Genomic DNA, 9,675 nt, shown 5'->3' with positions numbered 1-9,675 from the left:
TTCTTTCCCTAATCCTTGCGTGAATTCTGCTTCACTGTCTTCTTCGTTGTTTTTGCACTTTCTGCTTCTTTACATGCGTTTTGGAGTCTTGCTTAACAGGTTAGCCCAGACTTGTGCTCATAATTCTTTTAGAGAGAGTTTGAATCTTTGATAGTTGTTATACTTCAATATCAATATTAAAGCTTTAAAATAGAAATTTTTTTTAGAACTGTTGAAGCTTATTAATATTTCACACCTTCTGGATTCGCTATAGTTTTGGTGGTTGACTTAGATATTACCACAATTATATTCCAGATTTTCGTTGAATTAAATTTGCTGAGTTAGAGCTTCTCTTCACTGTTGTAATATAGTTGGCTGTTAAATCTCATAAAATGATAAAATTCTTTAAATTTAGAACGTTGGGAAAGCTGCAAATGTTAAACTACAAAAATTTTATCTACTTATTGTGTAATCATGACATGAGAGCAAAAATATAACCCCAATTTGCATTTTTGGCCTAAGTACAGAAACAGAGGGAATGATGACATTATTGATCATTGGCCCGTAAAACACATGATCACTTCTCTTGCTTTCATTGAAATTTGAAATTAAGCAAACTAAAGGATGGAGTTACTCTGCCTTGAATGTCATAGAGTGACCATAGGCTAAGCCATTGCCATAGCTTGTCCTTGTCCAATGCTGGATGGTTGTCATTGCTTGGGTCCACACTGTGAAATTTCCAAAATACAAAGCCATTAGTGCCCCCCCACTAGGAACTCGAGAGTCCAGGGTATAGGTTAAACCCTTTGTGAGATTTGGGGTTGTTTAGGATGCCAGAGTGAGCACCGAAGATAGTCTCAATTGTTGCTTTGCCTTCAAAAACTTACTAATGTTTGGAGTTTATGCATTTCACTACCCCTGTGACAGAACATAGCAATATTTAGTATTAAGTGACCATCTAAGGTTAATATAAACTTTTATGTTATCTAAACATCCGTTTGGGATGTTCTAGTTGATGGTGTTTTCATAGGTAGTCAATGTGAATCTAAGCTCTTTACAATTGATGTTCGCCACTGGTGCTGCAGGTGGTTTTAGTGTGTGAGCTCCATTTGGGCATAGATATAAGTTTCATAGGTACGATCGAACTCTCTTGGCTAGAAGTTTCATATGTACAATTGCACCAGATTACTATCACGCTCTACTTTAGTCGGTTGTTTTTGCATATAGTCTCAATATATGCTACAAATTTGATTAAACAAATAAAATTTAAGCTTGTACGGTTTGTAATTAAGCTTGTGAAATCACTTGTAATTAATTAATAAAATGTTATGAGCTTAAAACCATAGTTATTGCTCTGCCTAATAAGTAGACAATTTAGTATTTCTTCTTCTAACATAGGGGTATCCAGGATTACAAACATTGTTATTGTGATGCAAAAAACATTGTTACATTGTACGTTATAAATTACCTTTGCTGAATTGAAGGTTATATTTTTACAGTCTAGTAGAATACTGTTTGACTTCGATTTATGTATTCAAGTGGTATATTTTGAATATGCACAGCCTCGATTGTCTTCTTGGAAAACAATGGCCTAAGTTTAAAGAAACAAATAATTGTTAATCAGTGATATATGAGAAAACATAAAGACGCTTGACACATTACCTCTTGTTGTTGACCTAAATGAAAAGTTAGTTCGTGCTCCTTGCACCAAAGTTGGAGAGCACAATTTAATTGCAGCATACAACTCCTTAAGTTGTCCCCACTTTAGCTGCGTTAATAGTCCTAAAATTATTAAAAGCTATGGATTATTAACGAGTACTTTATTCATATAATTTTAGAAGCGTGCAAAATATGCTGCTCACCATATTCTTCAAGAGGAATGTAATTTTAGACATTGACATGATTAGTTTGAGATAACTAAAAGGCTTACGTAATTTCCAACACTAAAATTTATAAGAATTATATATTTACATAGAAATATAATAACAGTATTTGATGAGGATTATACCATGTAATAATTTACATAGCTTCCATTTCTTGCAATATAAAGTGGTACTTGAAATGCAATGTCTTCAGTAGACCTTATAATAGTCATTTTGTTCTCATTCATTGAAACATTGTTAATGACTAATGCAATTAATGTAGCACAATATTTCTATTACGATAAAAAGATTTTGCGAAATCATCAACTTGGATTCATCTTACAGCCATAAGGATGCTCTAGTACCCTCCTCTAAGTTTGGTTCAGATTGAAAACCCTAGTATTTGATGGTTTCAGTTAGCTTTGAACCCTGTCCAGCATATGAACATGGGGCTGAAAATGGTGGACATGAACAACCTAGATCTTTTAATATTTTTTGCAGGTCAATTTTGTTGTTCTTTTAGTTTCTGCCCAATAATCCCTGAAGATTTTGTGTACGACTAGAAGCAAGAAATTCCATGCTTTGCATATTACATATCACAAACATAATGTTAAATTAGTATGATGTCTCACTATCACAAACATAATCTACTTATGCAGATTGTATGGGAGCCGTACACGCATACGCTAGGCTCCCTACCTGCGTATTGCACTGCTGGGCAGCATATTTGGAGGGCCGAGGTGCCGTTGATATTCTTTTGGATAGTGGAGTGGCATCATCCTGAGCGAGTCCTCCGTCAGTTTGGGATGAAGCAACCAGTTCCAAGTGTCGTGGATACGTCGACTACCCTTCACAAGATATCCCTTCAGGGTAAATGGGAGAAGAACTGGGAGGTAGAACATGATCCCTTTATTCGGCAATGGGCCAACCGAGTGAATGTAGTTCGCGGGTCCGATCTCCTAGACGATGATGATACGTATCTCGTTGAGTACATGATGTGGTACAATCGCCACACAAGGCGGTACATAACACCAGAGTCTGCGTATTGGGAACTCACGGTGAGGCAACAATTCCTATTTTATGGATGAAACCATTGTTGGATTAAATATCCTCAGCAGCTTTATCATGCATGCAAAAGTCCACAATAATTATCGTTGTTACATCTCTATAAGTTTCTCTGTCATTTTGTTTTAAAGTCAAAAAATACTGCATGACATGTCATTATGTTTTAAAGTCAAAATACTGCATGATTTAAGTTGTTCATAATAAACTGAATTTGTCTTGATCCAATTTGTTTGCATGAGGAATGGTTAATGGGCAATGACTAATGATGACCACACCTTTGTTCATATAATTACATTCAACTTTATAAAAGGGTAGGTTGGGTTGGGTTTTATTGTATTTTATTTTATTTTTTGTTTATTTTTTTTTTGTTTTTGGTTGGCTTGTACTTTAAAATGGACGGTGTAACTCTGTGTAGTAGTGATGAATTCACATTTCATGATAGTTTAGATAGCCTTTCCTCCAGGACTGATTAATGTATTACATATTCCTTGATAGATATTACCTCTACGATTGGGAAGTCCCTTACTAAACTGTTGGTAGAATGCAATTCCCAACAGCTTAAAGGTCATTTAAAATCTTGCAAGTATGCAGCAAGGAGATGTGCATTTATACTAGATTCAAGTATGATATATGTTCTAAGTTTTTGGTACTTCCCTTAATTGAAACTTGAAGCTTGCGTTTGATATTTTCAATTCATTTGATTTGGGCGTGTACGTTAGGAAATAATAACTTCGAAATATGTGTCCTGATTGCAATGTGATATTAATGGAGTTGTAAATCTGGTGAAGCCTAGATACAGAAGTGAAATTCTGATATTTTCACTTATGCTAAGATTGAACTTATGTACAACCAACTATACGTGTTTGAAGCATGTGCAACTCAATGTTTAGATTGCATAGCGATAAACATAACAGGAAACTGAAAATTCCTGAGTGTTGGGTTGGAACTATAAATTTTTGCACAGGGGGGGCCAACCCCTATTTTTATACACTGTTTTTTTAAAGATGCTTCATAATTATAAGTAATATAAGAATTTCATTAGCTATGTTTGCTACTTTTTCTTTTGATTTTGGAACAGATTTATCCAAGTTTTGCATCATACTTGCGTTCTTGCTTTTATGACGCCCTTGTTTTGTAGGTTCGGACGATGATTAGGTCTATACAGAGGTGCGATGAAGGTTCTGACATGCACACTGACCTTACATTTACACTAGAGCTTGTGGAGGAGCTAGGCCGACTTAAATTGGCGAATGCACTTGCAGAAGCAGTTGACATTGATACACACGCCCCAGTTCGTGGCGGGCAACGTGGTGGGTCTCGTGGGGGTGGACATCGTGGAGGTGGTCAAGCTGGTCGCAGCCGTACGACCGAGTTGGCTCCCATCTACGAGGAAGGGAATGAGGAGGGTGTAGAAGAGGCATGGCTTGGCACTGATTGGGTACTGTCTGATGACGACGGCAGGGCACCGCGATGCACGCCTGGCGATGGTGCTGGGCCATCCCATAGCGTCGATCATCAGGGCACTGTTCCAGCCCACACTACATCCCATGGTGCTAGCACGGACTTTGAGGGCCCTCCTCATATGTCGCCCCCAGTTTTCAGTGGATCTGCCCATGATGGTGGATGCATATTTGTCCCCACACCAGGCATGCCCACCCCACCTCTAGTGCATGTGGACCCCACCATGTCAGCTCCATCTCAATCCGCCCACGGAGAGGCTGTACAGATTGAGCAGATACCGGCTGAGGACATTGAGCCGGTGGAGGCTCTGCGGAGATCGCGACGCCCGCGTGCGCATGCTCCCGATTGCGGGACCGGTGATGGTATGTACTTCGTCTACACTTCCCATCTTCTTGAGCTACTTGTACTGCTTATGAAAGTTGATTATGTTAATTTAATTATGCTGTTGTGTCTGATGAAACAGGTAAGATTAGACCTGTCAGGGCATATGGGCGGAAACGAAAAGCTCATTAAATGCCTTAGTGTATGCTTATACTTCCTGCCTATAGGTGACTGCATAGTTACGTTTCACTTTTCTTCTAAAGTCGTATTTTTTTTTTTAGACCTAACTGCAATGGTGGACACGAAAAGGCCATTGAGAGAAACTGTCCTTGTGTGCTTATTCTTCATGTGTATAGGTGACTGGAATAAGCATGCAAAATGTTCTACTAATTGGGGAGAATCTTGGTGGCTGTGCATCTATTTCTGGATCATTGCTTGGGGAGAATACTGGCTGTCAATGTGTTTGTTGTCAAGAAATTGATATTTTGGAGAAAACCCATAAGGCGTATTGTATTTATTGATGTATTAGGAAGTTTTTCTGCACTTGGAGTTTTGATTGCAATTTGACAAATGTCTGGATTGGTATTCATTTGAAGCCAAACTTTCTTGTGTTTTTGTATGTTCTTAGCTACAGTAAAGTGGGTTGTAAGAGAGTAATTTGTTTTTTTATTTTTGTTATTTTTGTGAGAAACAAATGTGTGGTATTGTTGATAAGCAAGAAGAAGTAATTTGATACTTTCTGTAAAAGAGTTTGATGACGAAGTTTATGCGGATCAATGGCAGAACCAACTCCTTTGTAGCAAATCATTTATCCGAGTCTCTACAATGCTTGGCTAGGTATGTGTCTCTCTCCTAATTTTCTGATTCGCCTTCCCTACAATTCCTAGATTGGTACATCCTCCTTCCCATTTTCTTATTTTTAATCTCCTTTAAATCCCCTCCTCTCTAGAATGATTAGATCTGTGTACATTTGATTACAAGTTCGTTAGTAGGAACTTTGGAGAACAGAATTTATATTTTTTTCTAGCATTGTTCTAGAGCAGCTCACAATATAACTTACCCAAAGCTGAAAACGGCAAAAATCTTAGTTATGTGTGCATGTTTTGTTCCTTTCGCTTCTTGGGGTTTGTAATTGTTATTTGTCATTGTATATATTACCTTTTCATTTTGGTAGCAAATTGGGAACTCAATGAGAAACATTTAATTGATTATTGATTTTTTCATCAATTAGCCTTCTTATTTTATGATTTTCAGTGTATATATATATATATATATGTTGTGTGTGTCATTGGCCAATGAATCAAATCTTGTCCATCATTTGCTTTAATGAAATGATGGAGGCATTAATGAAAAATTTGCATACTGTTTGAATGTTACTTTTATTGTTTGTGTATTGCCGTTTTTTGGGTTTTAATTATTATCTATGCTTACAAAGGTATATGCATTTTTCTCAATAATTTTCGGTTAGTATCTAATGTCTCCTTCACCACAGCACATTAAGACGTTGGAGAAGTGGCCAACCTTCAGAATCCTGGGAGGCTCACAAGGCAGCAATCCAAGCAGTCATAAAGCTGCCTTCAGGCGAGCTTGTTACAGGTATAATTGTGCACACAGTAGATGACTGTTCTGCTAGATATTGTTTTAGATTTTGTTGGTAGTTGGAACTGGTTACATCAGATTGGAATGCATAGATCCAACTATGTCTTTCACTATGAACTTATGGGGCTCATCAGTAGATCTTTTCTTCCATTGTTTAATCTAAAATGACTACGGCTAACAAATCTTTTTAATATGAGGCCCCAGGAAGAAGAGACAAAAACCTAGAAGAAATTAATTAATATTGCTATCTCAGGTGCTGCTGGGATGATTTCAAATCATCTACTTTTCAAAGTAAGGATTTCTTAGATCCAAAGGTCGGAGTATGTTGATTTTGGGTGGTTTTTTTTTTTTTTTTTTTAATTAAATATTTCCTGGACTCTATTGCATTTGAGTTGATATTGACCTGTAGGTCACCTTAATTGATCACAGGACACATAGAAGTCTAGCTTACAGTTTGACCCAATAATCATATCAACATTAGCATGTTCCCATAAAAGTAGGAACTCTGTTCAGAATTTATTGCAACATATTAAATAAGAGCTTTTCAAATATATTATTGTATTCAGTGCAATAAATGAACTGTTAAATTGTATTTTACTTTCATGAGTTCCGTGGTGTTAGTCACAGAGGGGGGAACCCCTCTGTGAGATTCTTTATATGATGACCATACAAACTCGATACTTCCCAGGTTCAACATATTTGATGGGTTTTTTGTCCACCATAACAAAAATGTGCTTTATTTATTTTTTTTCTAATACATTGAGTAGTATGGTGAATGTACACATGTAGTTACTACATGGTTGGTTTTCTCTATTTGTTAACTAGTGTACATGCAACTGCAAATTACAATTTAAGAGAACGTTTTACTTGAGAGAAGGTATAGTTAAAATTAAACGCAATTGGGTATAAAATGTATAGACCTGTAAGACTTTAATTAGGAGAATGATGTTATGGGTTGGACATGCCTTACAAATGACCGGTTATATGAGTTCACTAAATTATTGCAATATAACACAATTTTTTTGGTGCTCCCACAAGCCCCTTCCCTGACGAATGGAAGGTTAAAATTTAATTTTCCGCTTGTTAAGTTATAGGTGCGCCTAGATCCTTTGGGTCTTGAATTTATGATGTCAACCTCCACCTATTCTTGGGATAGAGGAGGAGGTGCTGTGTTACAGGCAGAGCCTATTCTTATGGGGTTCATATTTATGCTACCACGATTTTAGGTTCAAGTGATAGAACTTTAAAACTTTGGAGAGGAAGCAAATGTACACATACTTTTGTTGGGCATACAGGTATTTTTTCCATTTATTTTCCTTCATTGTGCTTTATATATAAATATATATATATATATATATATATCCTTATCTGCAATGTGTTGAAATCATGTGGGAATGAAAATAATTGTAGATTTTGCAAACTAACGATGCTGTAAAATTTTCTTCTTACATGTCTGTTTGGTGATCACCAAACATATTTTCTTTGAGCTTCCTATAAGTTAGAAGTGGAAGAAGCATTTAATAAGACTTCTGATCTATAAGTTGGCATTAATTGACCAAACTGTTGACATGGGTAATCCTCATATGTTTTGTGCTTTACATGGTTTGATTGCTAAAAAATTTAGACATGATGATACCTCTTTGTCTCCCGTGGAGTATTTAGTGGGAAAGGAATGCTTGCACTTTTGACGGAAGTGAGATTGATTCTTGATTTGAAGTTGCTCTTCCCATGTATATCTAAGCGGACTAATGGTTTGGCATTCATTACCAATCTGACTGGTTTTGTATTTATCTTCACATGATTGAGAGTTGTGTTATTTGCTTCAAACTTGGCTTTATAATATGGCTTTATATATCATTGATAAAACAGATCAAATATAGGCTGATGCACTTGTTCTGAGGGGGATCAGTTGCACATTTGAGGAAGGGCACAAAATACGTATTGTTGGCAGAATTGGTAGTGGCAAGACCACTCTCATAGAGATGAACTTGTTTTGTCCAGTGGAGCTAGCTAGAGGGAAGATATAGTAATGTATCTATTGAAACCTGTAGTATTCCATGTAATGTTCACTTTTTACGTAACTTTTAAATTTTAAGTGTTCATTTTTTTTTTCTAATTCAGAATAATATTACAAGGTACATCATAATTTTAGGGTTTTATTTACTGTGTTTGGGATTCAAGAACCTTTATATAGCTGTGTTATTTGTTTTTTTAGTTGGTTGGTGTCAATTTTTATTCATGGTCATTTTGTTCTGGACTTTCTATATTGTGGCTATTAAAATTTTCAGAATTGACTTGAAGAATTTAGATAATTTTCTAATGTTGGACGATTTATCATGTATGAATAATTCCAATCCTATCTTTTTTAAACTTTGAATTTTCTTTCATTGGTATGGATTGCAGTGAATCCTCCAACGATTAGTTAATTTCCAAATCGTTCATGTAGAGGTTATGCAATTCATTGTTGTTTTTTACGTCATGTACATTCGTTAATTGTGGCTCATTGTGTATAGGCTGATGTAGTATTTTGTAACTACACAATAATGGACTGCAGTGAATCAAATAGACGGGGTACGACCAAAGCTGATTGAATAGGATCAAATAGAGTAAATAGAATGTAGTACACCGATTTTCCTAGAAACCACAGTGGACCGAATAAGACCAAAGTAGATATAATGGACCGAATAAGACCAAAGTAGTCCAAAAACGAAAATAATAAGGTTATTTTTCCATATATACATATCTGCCAGTGAAACAATTGAAAAACGATGACACTTCTACTTAAAGCACACATGACAACAGATGGTACTTGGAAGTATACATATCTTACTAAATACCACAACAAGAAGTCGTACGTTTGCATTCATGCATCCGTACGTTGTCTCGTGGGTGCATCAACTTCATCATCCCCCACAACATGAGCCACCACTTCATTCAACATGTTTGCACTCAACGTTGCGATCCTCCTTGCGTGGTCACGCTCCTCAATGGCAACTTCCAACTGATACCTTAACAAAGTGTGCCTAATGTCTCCACTGCCATAGTTGGTTCCTTCGCGTTGAGAAGTGCTAGGTGGAGTTGAGGTTGATATGTTTGGAGTTTCCCATGATGTAGACGCACCACCATGCACGCCCATACCATTACCATGCAAATACTCCATGTATGCAGCTTCGGCTTCCCTTCGATCTTTATATGATTTGTGATTGGCGTTTGGGAATTTATGAACTTGTCTACTCGCATCTAGCCAACTGTCGTATATGCCTGGAACACGACCGTTAAACACAACATAGGTTCGTCCCATCCTGCTCTACAAAAACGCAATGGTGGGAACTCTTTGCACTAGAATGTGGTTGCACCTTCTAACGTGTGAAGTGAGCTTTTGTAGTGG

The 9,675-nt window shown here is 36.7% G+C and overlaps 2 long non-coding RNA genes across 3 annotated transcripts; both read left to right on the top strand.

Annotated features, from left to right (window-relative positions):
• The first annotated feature begins 4,872 nt into the window (after positions 1–4,872).
• On the top strand, positions 4,873–6,278 carry LOC126724523 (uncharacterized). Of its 2 annotated transcripts, none has more exons than XR_007655019.1 (3): positions 4,873–4,915; positions 5,045–5,525; positions 6,181–6,278. It is a non-coding gene; the product is annotated as an uncharacterized LOC126724523 (long non-coding RNA). The 2 variants fall into 2 exon arrangements; XR_007655020.1 differs by having other exon boundaries at positions 4,879–4,926.
• A 1,178-nt stretch (positions 6,279–7,456) lies between these two features.
• LOC126724522 (uncharacterized) lies at positions 7,457–8,499 on the top strand. The gene is made up of 2 exons (XR_007655018.1): positions 7,457–7,582; positions 8,157–8,499. It is a non-coding gene; the product is annotated as an uncharacterized LOC126724522 (long non-coding RNA).
• The last annotated feature ends 1,176 nt before the right edge of the window (positions 8,500–9,675 follow it).

This window comes from Quercus robur, chromosome 4, assembly GCF_932294415.1.
Source record: "Quercus robur chromosome 4, dhQueRobu3.1, whole genome shotgun sequence".
NCBI lineage: Eukaryota > Viridiplantae > Streptophyta > Magnoliopsida > Fagales > Fagaceae > Quercus > Quercus robur.
The sequence above is the reverse complement of the archived record's forward strand: the minus strand, read 5'-3'. Positions and strand labels throughout refer to the sequence as shown.